Below are 16,640 nucleotides of genomic sequence, written 5' to 3'. Positions count from 1 at the left end.
TTTGCATGAGAGAGAGAGAGAAAAAACCAGTCAATTTTTTTCCAGTTTTCAACTGTTAAAGTTGTCAGGAGACTGTGAGAAAAGCATCAGCTCAGAGGGCTTTCAAAAAATGACTAATTCTCTGCATTTGAAAGATAATGTTGCTTGTCTTTAGGGTGCCAGGAAGAAGTAATTAATTCCCCAGGTACATCTGTATGATTCCCACTGTCTACGTTACTGAAAAAAGGTTTGTTGCTTTGGACGTAATCACTCAATGGCATGTTTCTGGACTACGACTATTGGGGGCTTTTTTTTTCTTAGAACCTACATGGAAGATGCCTTCTCCCAGTTCAGATAGTCTTTATTTGCAAACTAGTTTTCCCTAGATGAGCCAGCAGTTGCCTCTAGGACTGTCTACATACAAAGCATACACTGTACTCTTGAGTTATATGGTCTCTTCCCAGCTACTGACTCATGACTGCCTACGTGAACAGGATAATAGAGGAGTCAGGTGTTCACAGATCTGTCATTGCAAAAATAGACTTTTGAAATTCAGAATGTGCCGTAGCTGAGAACAATCAATGCCTAAGTCAAATGTTACATGGCTTTTGAAAGCAGACCATTCCTAGGGATGAGGACAATGACAAGTAGTATTGCGATCAGACCAATGAGTTTGTTAGTTCGGGTCTGCAAGCCCACTGAAGTGACTGTAGCTCACCAGTTCCATGGACCTTGTTTTTTCCAAGTTCTTAGTTACTCCTCAAGAGAAGACTTTACTGAGCCTCAGTGGAATGATCATACTTGGCTAAGGTACTGACTTCAGGTTGGTAGCTCCCAGTTGATCATGCCTGTGTTGTAAATTGTTGGCAAGGCCAAAAGCTGCAGTTGGTAGAAGAAAACTTCAGTGTGAAGGGAAGAGGCAAGAGAAACCAAGAAACGGGGTACTCTGCTGTCTTGATAATAACCTCCTGAAGTCTATTCTGAGCTGTCTCCCATATTTGGAAACTGTACTAATGTACAAAAATCATTTTGAAACACTATACTTTGTATATGTAATAGCAAAACCTTCAGTTTTATCTTTTAAAATTGGAACAGTAGCTTTTGCCCCCACATACTATGCTTGCTGCATTGTGCCTTGAGAAAGACTCAGTAAGAAGGTGTACTAAGATGGACAATTAATTCTTTCAACAAGAAGTTGTACTTTCCAAAAGTTTAGTGCTCTGATACAAGGTAATTGGCTATCAATATTACAGCATGAATCTGCACTGCAATGAGATCAATATCATGCATCATTGTCTAATGTATCAGGAGGAGGGAAGTCATCTAAGGCATTCATACTGCCTAAGGGTAAAGCAAAAATTAGCTACTAATTACATTCAGATCTCAGAGATCCATGACAATTAGGTTTGATGACCACAGTATAGGAGACCAAGAAAGTGAATTGTGTTGTGTTAAAAAAGGCCCATGTAATATACATACATACATACATACATACATATGCATGCAGATCCAAGTTTGTAATATGGAAATACAGGTTACTCTGCTGTTTCCTCTAGTCTGTTGGGAGTCTAGTCATTCCTCCAAGTTCATGCTGGTTTTGAGCTGTGGATGTGGCATCTAGAATATATCTGAAGGACACCAGGTTGGGTGATCTATGTTGCAGGCAGGAGCATAGCTATGGTGAGAAAAATAATATCAACTGAGTGAAGAACAAGCAAAGGAAAAGCATGCAGTCTCCTCAGTGCAACCTTGATTTTGGCTTCTCCAGACCACTTTAATATCTTTAATGTGTCTGAGATGAAATGATTAAATCATGTTGAATAATCTTATGAACTAGTATTTACATAACCTTAGATTAAATCATGTTTAGCTTTTGTCATGGCCCTGTCCACTCTTGTGTGGTCCTTCACTGGAAAGAAAATGTTGCACGACCCTGGTGTATGTTTTAGCACTTGTGCTTCAGGGCCCATTAATACCTCTCATGTCCATCCTGCCCTTGATGGTAGGGAGAGAGAGGAGCAGCACTCAAAGGGAAGGGGCTTCTTCAACCAAATAAAGGCAGATCCCTGAGCCTGGGAGGTGATAAAAGAGAGTATGCATGGGTCAGAAGGGCATTTGCTGCTGCTGTGGGTAGAAGAAGGGAATGGAATTCAAGGATTACAACATGGTTTGGGGATGGAAATTGTTGAGGAGAATAGGAAGCAAGCCACAGAACCCAACTGAATGCAACATTCTGTTTTTAGGGAGCTCAGTCCCTCCACGTTTTGTTCACACAACCATGCCTGGAGGTAGGTTGGGCTGAGCAATACCATCAACCCAACTCACCCAGTGACTTCCATGGCAAGTGGGGACAGGAACTTGGATCTCCCAGTCATACTATAGTATTGTTATGTCCCTACACCATCTTGCCAGGTAACACTCGAAAACTGAGACTGACTATGTGTGTGTGTTTCTGGTTGAAGACAAGGCAAGCAGTGATGAAAAAAGGGTAAAGAACAGCACATTAATGGTTATATTACTTTCCATTTTCTCGTACTCCTTTCAGATGTTTGGAGAAACTTACACATATTGTCTAAGGACTCCTTTCCACAATTTTGTATGATAGGTTAATACTTTAATATCATTATGCCAATTCTACAGAGAAGAGGGAGGGAGTTGAGTATGACAGAAATAGTAACTTCCTTCAGGCCTTTTCATTTGTTCACAACTGAAGCTGAAAGAAAAGGAATCTGTGATATCTACTATAGCTTCAAGGTTTTGTTAAATCTTTCTTAAATTCAGTACTTTGCCACAAGACAAAGCCTTAGGTGTTTTTGCCAATGGAATTGCTATTACTAATTGCTTGGTTCCAAAAGAAAGGAAAAGAAAATAGCCCTTCTCAAATCCATCCATCCTCTTATCAAGGAGAACCTGCTATGAAAGGATATAGAGAATCTGGGACAGGGAGGTTTAATGCCTATATATGGCGATTTTCCATTGTCCATGATAAATTGTAGATTTCAGTGGCTGGAAAATTACCAAGGTTTTGCATTTTTACCAACCAATGTTTTTCCACATTTTTTAAAAGTTAGTGATTTGTTTTTATTAGTTAATACATTTATAGCATCTACTTGGCACTGAGTATAGACATTGCTGAAGGGGGGAAAACCCCCCCTATATTTAGCTGTACTCCTGAGTGCATCAGAAATAGCACTACATTTGAAACAAAATCAGTTATTATTTCTTTCTAAGTCCCTTTGGTTCACTTGGAGAAAAGTTCACTTTTCTTTGTACAAGGAAAGGTTAGGAACAACTTACTTTGTGCATGAATAAATTTTCAAAGCCAAATATAAGCAAACCTCTCTTTAAGCAATAAATCAACACATATAGGAAATGTGTTAGTTGTTTAGCTGAAATCCAACAGAGCTTTGTACAGTAAATAAAACGTTTTGAAACAAAATCTGTTTTTATGCTGTGCAAATATAGAAACATCTCCCTCTAGTGACTCAATATAATAATGGTACAGGTATGTAAATCAGCCAAGATCCAATTTGAGATTTAAGGGGAGCAAGATTCAATTCAAATGTATGATTCAAGCTACAAAGGCAACAAGATTCAATTTGAACTAATTTGAGATTCAGTTTGATAAAACCTTCGACTATAATTTATAACAGGAAAGCATCAGAATGCCCGAAGCTGCTTCATTTTTGGCATAATAGGCTGAAAATAACAGTTAACATTCAGATAACTTAAAAAGTTTCACCACAATCATATTTCTGAAAAAAAAAACCAACTTTCTGGAAAAAATTAAGGTCTTATTAAACACAGACAAGCTCACCACCCTTTTGCTTTTCTGAGCTGGCTTGGTTCATTGGAAGGCTAGTATTTCTGGGAATGAGGCATCATGTGAGGCTTGTGCAACACCTGAAAGATTGAAATATGTGTATGTGTATACACACTATTGTGCATATAGTACACTATGAGATGACAAGACAGAGGCAGACAAGTTGCAGAAGGGAAACAGAATGTGGAGGGGGAGTGAGGAGAAAGAAAGGTAATGAAATGGGAACTGAATGAAAAAGTATGAGTGCCAGTTGTTACAAGGTCAGGAAGAAACAGACTGAAATCAGACAAGCCCATTACTAATGTGAGAGTTACTGTAAGTGTCAACTCTCTCTCCCACTCAAAGGGAGTGGTTTCAAGGCTGTTATACACTGAGTACATGAGAAAATATGCAAGAATATAAACCTTGATTTCACCATAAATAGGGCTTGCATTTTAGACAGAGCACTCCCCGGGATTATTTCATACTCTTTTCGTTAGCTTTTCTACTTTGTGTGCTTGAATTCCTGTTTGGTCATTTCTAGTTTAGCTTGTTGAGAAAAACCTGATAGTAATTTCAATTATCCTTTTACTCTCATTTTTACAGAGGGGAAAAAAATCAATTCAAGATTCCAGATCCAGAGCAAGGGGAGTGATCCTTTGCCATACTGATGACAGTTGATCAGGTCATGAATGCCTTCTTCCAGCATTCGAACCAACTGGCCCGTATCAGAACCAGATGACAGCCTAGCTTGACCATTTGAACCAGACCATGACAACTGGTGCCTGAGATGAGCCAGGTTCTGTGATCAGCAGTCAGAGCAGAGCCTCTTAGACTCTGCTGCTGTGATCTCCTGGTTCTTTGTTTGACAAGTGCAATGGAAGTCCCAAGAAGTTTAAGAAGTCCATAACTGTGATGGAATGGAATTATGAAGGCCAAGCTCAGGGAGATAAACATTTTCTTAGCTCGCCAGAACCGCGTGGGAGGAACAAGAGGATGAGACTGGCACCTCCCTGAGGAATTCACACTGTTGTGGCTGGAGGACTTTGGGAACTGGGGTTTTAGTCTGGGAAGATTCTTGCTAGAGGTTGTAGCTAATAAACATAGCTGGACTGAATTGGCATTGTCTCTTGGAGTTCCTTGGGCTACGCCTGACATCAATCTTCCCAGACTAAAACCCCAGCTCCCAAAGTCCTCCAGCCACAACAGTGTGAATTCCTCAGGGAGGTGCCAGTCTCATCCTCTTGTTCCTCCCACACGGTTCTGGCAAGTTAAGAAAATGTTTATCTCCCTGAGCTTGGCCTTCATAATTCCATTCCATCACAATAACTCAGCACAAATTACACTTTCCTCCAGACCAGAATCCCCCATACATAGATTGCTTCTGCATAGGACTTATGAGTCTCCTGAGATGGAGGGGAAGGGGATGAGCTATAAAATGGCAGTTCCTCTCCTGGAAAGCAACAGCAACCAGATCGATGACAATGGCCCTTGGCAGGGCAGTTTACTCCTCTTCGTTGCAGGTGGGGGTGGGGGTGGGGGTAGGATATCCACAGTGAGATGGGCGGTGACAAATTTGAAATATAAATATTTGAGGAGAGGGGCTTGGTCAATCCCATCCACCGAGTTCACAGCCAAACTGGTATTTGAAGCAGGTATTTTCCACTTCTCTCTTTTTTAACCACTGTGTTACATTAGTCTTGGGTTTCATTAGGACAATAAAAATCTGGATATTTCCTCCCAACACTGCAGTGGGGATATGAATGCTGAGGTTCAGAGACTGGTGAAGAACTGCCATTATTTAGAGATTTGCTGATAGCAGGTATAATATGCCAAAAAATTCATTTTTTTCTGTAGTAAAATGAATGTTCAGGTGACCCACAGTTGCTATCAACAAAACATTAAATAGGTAGCAACCATTCTGGAACAGATGCAAGAGAGATCTCAAAGAATCCAGACTAACGAGCATGGTATCTTCTGTTAGCACATCTTTCCCAGACATAATAGGGATTAATTATATCTTTAGGGAACATCAATTATAACCAATTACTTACATCAAGAATATAATGAGGATCACTCTGATGTGTTAATCAAGATGTAACTTTTCATTAAAAACCTTGCAACATTCTTATAATTTAGAAAGCCAAAAAGTTGTCTAGCGTGTCCAGAGACATATTGCTCATGTACTCATTTCAGCATATTGATTTTGATCCATTATTATTCTAGGTAGATCAATTGTTAAGCAGATGAGGAAGAATTTTCTAGTGCATAAAAACTGTTAACATCAAGGTTGATGAAGGCCTAAAGCAAAAAACAGCTGTAGATGATACCCCAATCATCTTTTTACCATAGAAGAGAAGACAGGGACTCTCTTACTGGTCCAAACCAGGGGAAATAAATGAGAGAGAGGGAGAATACCCAATTACCTATCAATGCCATTAGATAGACCCAACCAGCAATAATTTTGAAAGAAACAGGACATTGTTTAATTGAAATCACAAATCAGAACACCAAGCAAGGGAACTGTTTCTATGGAAAGTGCTGGACCAGCTTTAACATGAAGCAGCCAATTCAGGTTTCCAAGGGGTTCACTTCCCTGCCCCTGCCTATATGCTCATTAAAAATAAACCAAGAACTACCTGATTTTAACTTCTAGCTTCAGGCATAGTTCTAGTTAGGGAAAGCATGACCTGTTAATTGGACTTTCTGTGAGAAATGCCCTGTCCTTCCTATAAAAGTGTGTGTGTGTACACATACAAATGTGTGGTCCAAAGCTTTACCAATCCTGCACTCAAAACTACTCACAAGCCTCCTCTGATATCAACATACAAAGATGAATCAAGTAACAATAAATCAACAGTAGGGAAATGCAGCCCTTGCTAGAGATTAATGACTGGTGAAGTTCAATAGGGCTGGGCAGAATTTTACCCACGTGGACTTCCAGATCAGATGTTGAAGGCATGAAGGGCCCATTACTGAAATGTAATCCTTCTCCATGTTTCTTATGATTTTTCAAGTTTATTTTACATTGGGTTTATTTTTCATATTGACTGTTATTGTTAAATTTTGTGAGCTGCTTGCATGGTCTGGGAGGGTACACTATACAAACAGATAAATAAAATACCACCGGAGTTCACCTGGTCTGTTAATACAGCATATTGTCTTATATACTTTGGATAGCGATTAGTCTGTATACAACTTTAAAGAAAACATGTAACAGTTTTTTTCCACCGGCACCTGTATATTGGATACAATATTTTAATTTTAAATCTATCTATCTATCTATCTATCTATCTATCTATCTATCTATCTATCTATCTATCTATCTATCTATCGTCCATCTCGTTGAAATGACTGTGGGCAGTTTACAGCAAAGATAAAATTCATTAAAATACAACATAAAACATTTTCTTACAAGATGTACGTGGACTGTTGCATTTGGCATCCGGCTCCTTTGTTCTGTGGAAGAGCAATGCTGTGTTCATAGGCATTTCTTATTCATGGAAGTCAGTGGAGTATTCTAGTCCAAGTTTTGTTTTTCTCTGCTAGAGTATTTGCATTTAGAATTCTCCTTACTTCTATAGTTTTTCTGCCAAATATTTGGCAAAAGGTATAGAATTACACATCTGGAATTGCTAGTGGTGTTGATAGAAATTCAGTTCTAAATGTATTTCAGCAGTGAACTTGCAGTAGAGATGGGGGGACTCCAACCCTGCTCAAGTCATTTGGCTCCTTGATCACAAAGGTTGTCTAGGAATGGTTCCTCAAACAAAAAATGTTTGAATTGTTTGCAGTATTTTGCCACTTAGAAACAATGGTGTAAAGGCAAATAGGAAAAAGCAGAGTGTCTAAGCATCACAGCCCCCAGTACCTTGATCTCTGACTACAATTTGGCACACTATGGCAGCTTTGTGACACTTCTGTGAATCACATGGCAAGAGGACTTGAAATGTCCTTCAGCAGGTTGCACTGGCTCCTTCCCTCAGTCCTTCTATGTGGAAGGGGAGTCCGATGTGAGTGAGAGGACAGATTCTCAAAAGAAACAGGAACAGATGGAGCAAGAAGGACGACGTGAGTTGGGAAGCCCAGTCAATAAGAGGAATAAATCAGTGGTCCAAAATGCAGCCAGAAGGAGTACTGAAATTGGTTAAGATAATTGGGTTTTCAGCATGAACTGAGAATGGCATCCTCATCAGTTTGATTTGATTAATGCTGACCACATAGATACCAAAGCAAGACATTTACTATTTTTATTTATTTTTTGAATTACAAATAAAGTATGAGTTTTGGACTAAAGATGCCAAACCTATAATCCAAATGTATTTGTATGGTGCCCAAGAAAGTGGCCATGGAGTTACGGTTAACAATGCGTACACACACACACACACACACACACACCTGTTAATGTTCCTATTCATACATTCCTACTAAAGGGCAGAAATCTTGTCTCCATGCCCTTTGCTCAATGTAACATTGCACCACTTAAATTGTGCTCATTGTCAACTCTCATGTTTTTCCAGTATCTTCCCAGGGAGGCTTAGTAACAGACAGAGGCATTCATCCTTGCTACCTTTCCCTATGCGTGGGAGAACAATAACAGCATTCTTCGAACTGTCAGGCCCATATGCAGTTTTCATAAGTCACACAGCTTTTCCATAAGCAAACCATATCCGTATTTTAATACATGTCCAGTGACACCATCTACATCTGTAACCTTACCATTTTGCCATACAAAATATTTATATTTCCTTTTCATCATTTTTTTTTCTTGAACACTAATATTCATTCATTTCAAGTTCATTCCTTGACATATCACAGCATTCTTCCACACGTCTCTAAAATACACTTATTATTTCATCACCTCAGTTTCATCTGAAATAATTTCACCATTTTTATTCTTACTTCCGTTTTCTCTGCTGGAGACCCTTTCTCTTAGTCCTTTTCGTTCACTTCTAAAAACAGTGTTTATTTCCATCAAAATCAGAATCTCTTTGCCTTTTTAAGTACATTTTAAAAAACGCCTATTGATTTTTTTTTAAATTACAGTTAATACTTACTGAAAAACATTGTTACATTTTAATAATTGTTAATAACTGTTGGGAAATGAGATTAAGAGGAGACAAGGAATATAAATTATCAATCTTTATATCTAAAATATACAAAAAAGGAAAAACATAAGCATAAAATATATCTTCAACAATACAAAAGTGACAACAAAGAATATAAATAATACAATACAAATATACCAGACAGCAGGGAATAAGCAGTGAGCCTAAAAAGGTAAAACCAGGAAAGCAGCAGGACAAGTAAGAGGAAAGATACTTCTCTTATACAGAGTTTGCCACCTGATTCTAATAGTTCACAGCCAAAAACAATCTCTATAGTTAATGCTGTTCTTGCAAATGTCCAACAACCCTTCTCAAGATCTTATCAGCATAACCATTATTAACCAGAATTAAACATATTCAACATTTCACAAAAATGTACAAACGTTTCTCTTGTTAATGGCTTGGTTAAAATGTCAGTGACCATTTCATCTGTAGGACAATATATAATATCTATTAATCCTTTCTGATATAAATCGTTTACAAACTGACATCTTAATCCAATTGCTCTACTTCTCGCCTTAATACTTTCTCCTTTACATATAGTAATACAGGCTTGGTTGTCTTCAAACATCACAAGTGTAGATTCATTAATACCAAAGTCCTTTAATAAGTGAAGAATCCATTCCAAATCATTGCATGCATTTGCTGCTGATATATATTCTGCTTCCGCTGAGGATTGAGCTACAACAGTCTGTTTCCTACTAGTCCAATAAACAAGATTATTTCCAAAATAAAACAGATATCCACTAGTTGACTTGTATTCCATTGACTCTTCTCCCCAGCTAGCATCCATATATGCAACTAATCTAGGATTTTCACAAGATGTTTAATGTTAAGTCCTCTGTTCCTTTCAAGTATCTTGCCACTCTCTTTACAGCATTCCAATCATGATGGTTTGGTGAACTCACTTTTCTACTTAAAATATTAACAGCTGCTACAATATCAGGTCTCGTAGTTTTACTCAAATAAAGGAGTTTACCTATAGCTTCTTGGTATTTACCATGATTTGCAAATAACTGTCCATCCTTCAATTTTAAATAGATTAATTCTAATGGAGTACTTACAGGTTTACAATTTTTCATGCCAACAGATTCTATAAAGTCCATGATCTTTTGACTTAAGGGAAAACTTCCATTATTAAGTTTTTCAATTTCCATTCCTAGATAATATTTTACTTCCCCAAGCTGTTTAATTTCTATTTCAGTCTTTAATTCATTAGCTATTTCATTAACATCCTCCTTGTGTTGACAACATATTAATAAATCATCTACATAGGTCAGGATATATTGATATTGTCCATTCTCGAGTCTCATATACAAGCAGGGATCAGCCTTTCCTTGCTTAAATCCTTGATGATATAAAAGGTCTGTTAACTTATCATACCAGCTTTTGGCTGATTGTTTAAGCCCATAAATACTCTTAAGTTTACAAACAAGATTTTGTCCAATTTTTTGAAATCCTTCAGGCTGCACCATATAAATTTCTTCTGAAAGATCTCCATTAAGAAAAGCTGTTTTAATGTCTAGATGTTCTACAAACATATTTCTTAAACAAGCAACATTAAGAAATGTCCTAAATGTTGTATAATTAACCACTGGTGCAAATGTGTCAAAATAGTCAACTCCATATCTCTGTAAAAACCTTTCGCAACCAAACATGCCTTATATTTATCTATACTTCCATCTGAATTATATTTGATTTTATATACCCATTTATTTCCAATGGCCTGTCTGTTAGGAGGTAATTCAGTAAGAGTCCAAACATGATTTTGTTGTAAAGACTGATATTCCTCCTCCATACCTTCTATCCATTTTTCTCTTTCTAAAATAGGTAACTTACTAATTTCTTCCCAGTTTGCTGGTTCTTGCAAGTTGTCACAAAATCCATATCTTTCTGGAGGTTTACCTTTATTACTTCTATCTGATCGTCTTACGTTATTTGTTCTGTTTCACATGGTTTAATTCTTACTTCCCCTTCTGTTATAACAGCATCTCCCAAAGATGGACCTACTAATTGATCAATGATCTCTATAGGTACCCCAGTGACCAATTCTTGTGGAACAGTATCTATGCTCTGTAAATCAGTTGTTAATATAGCCTCAACTGTCTTTTGCGTTATATTTCTCTCATCCACATATACAACATTGCAACATTTCACTTCAAGAGTTTTAGGATCAAAGACTCTATACCCTTTCCTCCCAGGAGGATATCCAACAATGATTCCAATTTCAGCTCGTGGATCAAGTTTCCCCCTTTTTTCTTTTGGAACATAAGAATATGCTTTAGCACCAAATGTTTTTATATGCTTTAAACTTGGTTTCTTTCCAAACCATAGTTCAAAAGGTGTTTTACCTGTCACTTTACTAGGAATTCTGTTATGCAAATAAGCTGCTGTAACTACCGCTTCAGCCCATAAGGAGTCAGGTGGTCCAGCTTGCATCAGCATAGATCTAGACATCTCCTGTAATGTTTGATTCAACTTCTCAGAACATCCATTCTGTTGTGGAGAGTAAGATATGGTTACTTTACGTTCTGTGCCCTCCTGTTCCATAAACCTCTTAAAATCTGCATTACAATATTCTCCACCTCCATCAGTACGTAGTGTTAAACGTGCCTTATCAAATCGGTTCTTAATTGTGGCTACATAGCACTTAAACCTTTCAAGGGTCTCATCCTTGTTTTTAAGTATATATACATAACTATATTTGCTCTTAAATTCAGTGAAGGTAAGAAAATATCTGTTCTTGCCTGCAGATAATGGCATAGGACCCACTAGGTCTGAATAAACCTCTTCCAAAAAATCCTTATCTTGTACATTGGATTGTCCTGAATAACTAGGAGCCGTTCCCTTTGCTTTTATACAGATTTTACACCTTTCTTTTGCTTTATCACATTTAACAGCATTCATTCCATTTTCTGTCAACAATTTTTTGATACTTTGCATATTCCTATGAGCTAACTTCACATGCCATGAATAAAGACAAGTTTTATGATCACAGATATCTTGTCTAGTTTGACATATAGGCCTCCCCTCATTTGTTATATTATCATTAACATCAGTGATATAATGAAAACCATCTTTTTCATCAACTTTAAGCACCAGACCAGTCCTATCATTAATAATTTTTCCTGTATTAGATTTAAGGATTACAGTGTAACCATTCTTCACGATCCTTTTCGTACCGAGCAAATTATTTGAGGCTTCAGGAACAAAAGCAACATTTGTTAATGTAAGGTTTACTACCTCACCTGTAGAAGTAAAAACTCTTAAAGGTACTGTTCCAATTCCAAGAACATTTAGCCTTTGTTGATTTGCTTGCAATATTTCTGGTCTATTTTCTGTATCAAGTTCACTGAAACCTTATCTAAACTGGCAAATATGGATAAAACTACCACTATCAAGGAGAAAATGCCTTCTATCATTTACACCTTGATAATCAGATATTTGAAACACTTGATTATCATTGCAAGCATTCATACCATTATTAAACCTTTGATTATCTCTCTTATTTGGTCTACCATTTAATGGTTTAAAGTCTCTGTGGTTATTAAAATGCCCTTGTTTACTAAAGGCATTCTTTCTATAGAAACATTTACTCCTCTGGACTTTTGACCTTCTACCCCTTTAAATCTACAATACTTAGCAATATGCCCAGTCATTGAGCACATATAACATTTCTTTCCTTAAGATCAGGTCTTGTTCTTACTACTGACATTTCTCCAGGTGTGTTATCTGTTACCCTTTTAAAGCCAGAGTCTCTCAAGTAAGCAATTGTATAATCTAAATCCACTTTTGCAATAGACTCAAGCATAACCTTTTAATTTGCAAAGGACTGTGGTAGGCTAAGTAATATACAGGTGTGAAACTCAGAGTCAGATGTCTCCGCTCCTGCAGACTGAAGCTCTGAAACAAGCTTTAACATTTCATCTAAGTGCTTATCAATACTAGTTCCTTCTTTCATCCTCATACTATACAATCTTTCTTTCAAAAATATCACATTCTTACTTGATCTAATAAAATATTTTCCCTTAAGAGCATTATATAAACCTTTAGCTGTTCTATATTTAGTTACTAATGGACTTTCATGATCTTCTATACAGGCATATAATATCATTAAAACTTTTGCTTCTTTCATTTTATACTCCTTTTGATCTAATTGGCTTTCAGGCATATCTTTATCTATGATGTCTAAACAGTCCTGTACTTGAAGGGAAACTCTTAACCTTGCATCCCACATTTGAAAGTTATTCCTATTTAACTTTGGAATTACAAATACGCTGTTGTTATTACTTACACCCTGTTGGAAACCTTGAATAGATGTAATAGCTCCATCTGTTAAAGTGCCTAAGGTTACAGACATTTTAAAAATTACTCTATGCAAACTCCTCTGCTAAATTCCTTTAGTTTAAAATATTTACTATCAATATTTCACTTACATAAATCACCTTATCTCTTTAAAAATTTCTTACCATTAAAAAGAAAAAAAAAGGAAAAGGGCTATTTGCTTTGCTGTCTGGATCAAAAGGAAAAACACCAAACTTAATAATAACTTTCTTGTCTTCTCTTTAAAAAGTTTATCGGCTTCTGAAGCCCAACCATCCTCTGCTACCAATTTGTTGGGTAATGAGATTAAGAGGAGACAAGGAATATAAATTATCAACCTTTATATCTATTTAAAATACACAAAAGGGAAAAACTCAAGCATAAAATATATTTCCAACAATACAAAAGTGACAACAAAAAATAATACAATACAAATATACTAGACAGCAGGGAATAAGCAGTGAGCCTAAAAAGGTAAAGCCAGGAAAGCAGCAGGACAAGAGGAAAGATACCTCTCTCATACAGAGTTTGCCACCTGATTCTAATAGTTCACAGCCAAAAACAATCTCTATAGTTAATACTGTTAAAGGTGTAGATCTTGCAAATTTCCAACAATAACAAGTATTTATACATGCTATATATTACATAGACTTATTTACCAAAGAACCCCCAAGCCCCTGAACTGCATTCTCCTGCAACAATGGTCCCTTCTTTTGATGCAATTTGCTACCTGAGGCCGGATGGGTCTTGACTGGGAAGCCTTTCTGTAAAATGATGAAGATAATCCTTTTCAGAGTGCATTCAGACAGGAAAGTCAGCCAATCAGCAGCAACAGTTTTTACTCCAGTTATTAAATGGTTTTATTATAGTGTTTAATGGTTTAAATGGGATTTAATTGCTTATTATTTGAATGGAAATTTAATGGATGTTTTATTATATTTATTATAAGCCCCACTCTTTCATGAAAGTTATGAGAATCACTTTTTAATTTTCAAGCCAACATATGACTACGCACATCCTTCTAACTAGGAGGTGCATACAGTGTATTGACACACTCAGGAAGCCTTTGTTTTTTCCTTTTTTTGTATATTTCAGAATAGTATTATTTTATTAACTCTGTGTTTGTATCTATCAATCTGTCTATCTGGTGCTGGATGATATCGTGATATTATCACACTATGCTGGCTAAAAAAACTTTTACAGGTGTGATCTACAGTAAAGTATTTCCACATTTGTAGCTGAAAGAGTTAGAGAAACCTCCTGCAGAGTCCTTGGTGCTCTCTGAGCTTAGTTGTTTGTTTGCAGACATTTCATTACCCAACTAGGTAACATCATCAGTGGCACTCATGATGTTACCTAGTCTGGTAATGAAACATCTGCAAGAAACCAACCAAGCTCAGAGAGCACCAAGGACTCTCCAGTTCATTCCTGAGCAACAGATATTCTCTTCTATCGGAACCTCCTGTGTAGGAGAAGGGACTAGACTGGAGGCATTACAGCCAGCTATGTCTCTGGTGGAACTGTGTTCCTAGAATCAAGAATAGATTTCCAGATGGAAAAGCTGTATCTGTCCAATTCCTTTCAAGCAGTTTGACATGTCTCCCCCCTTCTGCAATGATAATACTGAAATTTTTTTTTTAAAAAAGAAGTGAAGTTAATTCCTACAATTATTAAAACATTGCCATTTGTGTTAACAGTTATTAGACATTTCTAATAATACTTTTGGGAAAACCCTCCTATGAACCGAGAAAAATCTTCACAAATCTCAATGTCAATACAACACAATCAGGTGCACAAAGATTTTGAGAAAAGAAACAACTTTGAGCTTATAAATGAATGGAAGGTATTTTAAAAAATATTAAAGTAAAAACATGTGAATAAATCATGTACAGCTTTATATTATTTGAAATAAATACTGTAAAAACAATTAAGTAGGGCAATTCATGTTAATTTTGTAGGGTCTGGAATACAACCCTCAGTTTTTTTTATTTAGTATATCTGTTAGGAAGAGAGATCTGATTATAAGAATAATGTGGAGCGTAAACATCAACTGCTTTTCAGTGAATGTGGTGGTTGCTTCTTCTAATCATATCTTCCAACACACTCATTAGTCACCCAAAGCAAAGCATGACCATAGTTAGATCTATGCAATAATAGATGTCTTCTAATGTCAGTAAGCCCGAGCATGTTTTTACAGTGAATATTCTTTTTAACTTCCCTAGTTCAAAAAGACAATGTTCTAGTCTTTTTTCATTTTGGTTTTTTTTTTTCTGTTAAAGATACCATTCCTTCCCTTCTTGATCTGTATTTCCTGTTTTTCCTGAAAAATAGTAAACATGTTGGTTGCATTGCTGAGAAGTAGATAAAACAAAAGATGGAGCTAGTTTCAACTACTTTATTCTTACTGGCAGTACCTTAATGTTGAAATGTGTGCTGGCTGATGAGCTTTCAAAAGTCTGCACTTGCACTGGAGACATCCTTCGGCCCAAAACGACATCCTAACCCTGTGCTAAAGCGCCTTCCTGAGCTGCTTCAGCATGATTCTGAGCCTCCGTGATACTTCGATCCAGATCTATGCAACTGGGCTTCTGTGTGCTGCAAAGGGCAGCGATGTGGTAGCAAAATAAGTAACTTTTAATTATGTAAAAGGTCATGGTGAGCAAAAGGAGGAGGGAAGGATATTAGATTCAGTGACTCACAGGGACATTCTCAAATCAAGGACACGTACAAGTAGACTAGGCCTGGTTGTTTATACCACAGCATCTTGGCTGGTATTTGATTTTATCATTATTTTACTATTTGTTCCATGAAGTGACTGCTTCATCGTGTCAGATTTCACATCAAATATAGCTGTAAATCTTTGTCCTTGTAGAACTCAACACTGTGTTCAGGAACTAGTTAAGTGCAGAGCTTTCAAAGTCTTGATACTGCTTCTTTATTTTACACAAGGAATCAGTCAGATATACAGAAGAGAAGCCTGCTCCAGAACATCAATATCTTTGTGTTTGTGTGCATGTGACAGAGAGAGAGAGCATCAGCCACAGGCTTTAAATTTTAAGCATTTTCCTCCTGCCCTTTCAGTTTAACAGATGATTGACTGTAATTTCCCCAGCCTAAAGACTGAAACTTGTTTACACAATAGTTCTGAGCAGTGGTGACTCCTGTCTGACTAGTAAAAATGAAGATGCTGAAGTGCTCTGGGACTTTAGAATTCAAACAGACAAGCACCTGCCAGACAACAGCCCAGACTTAACAACTGTTGATAAGGAAGGCAAAAAAGTCTGGATAGTGGACATTGCAATACCTGGAGACAGCAGAAGAGAAGAGAAAGAACTGGAGAAAATCACAAAATATAAAGACCTGCAGAGTAGAACGACTGAGGCAAAAGAAAGCAAAGATAGTACCAACAGTTGTAGGCACCTTGGGTG

The sequence above is a fragment of the Python bivittatus genome, unplaced genomic scaffold, assembly GCF_059951505.1.
Source record: "Python bivittatus isolate LINGU-HERP-01145 unplaced genomic scaffold, Pbiv_v1 ctg000020_np1212, whole genome shotgun sequence".
NCBI classification, from domain to species: domain Eukaryota; kingdom Metazoa; phylum Chordata; class Lepidosauria; order Squamata; family Pythonidae; genus Python; species Python bivittatus.
The sequence above is the reverse complement of the archived record's forward strand: the minus strand, read 5'-3'. Positions refer to the sequence as shown.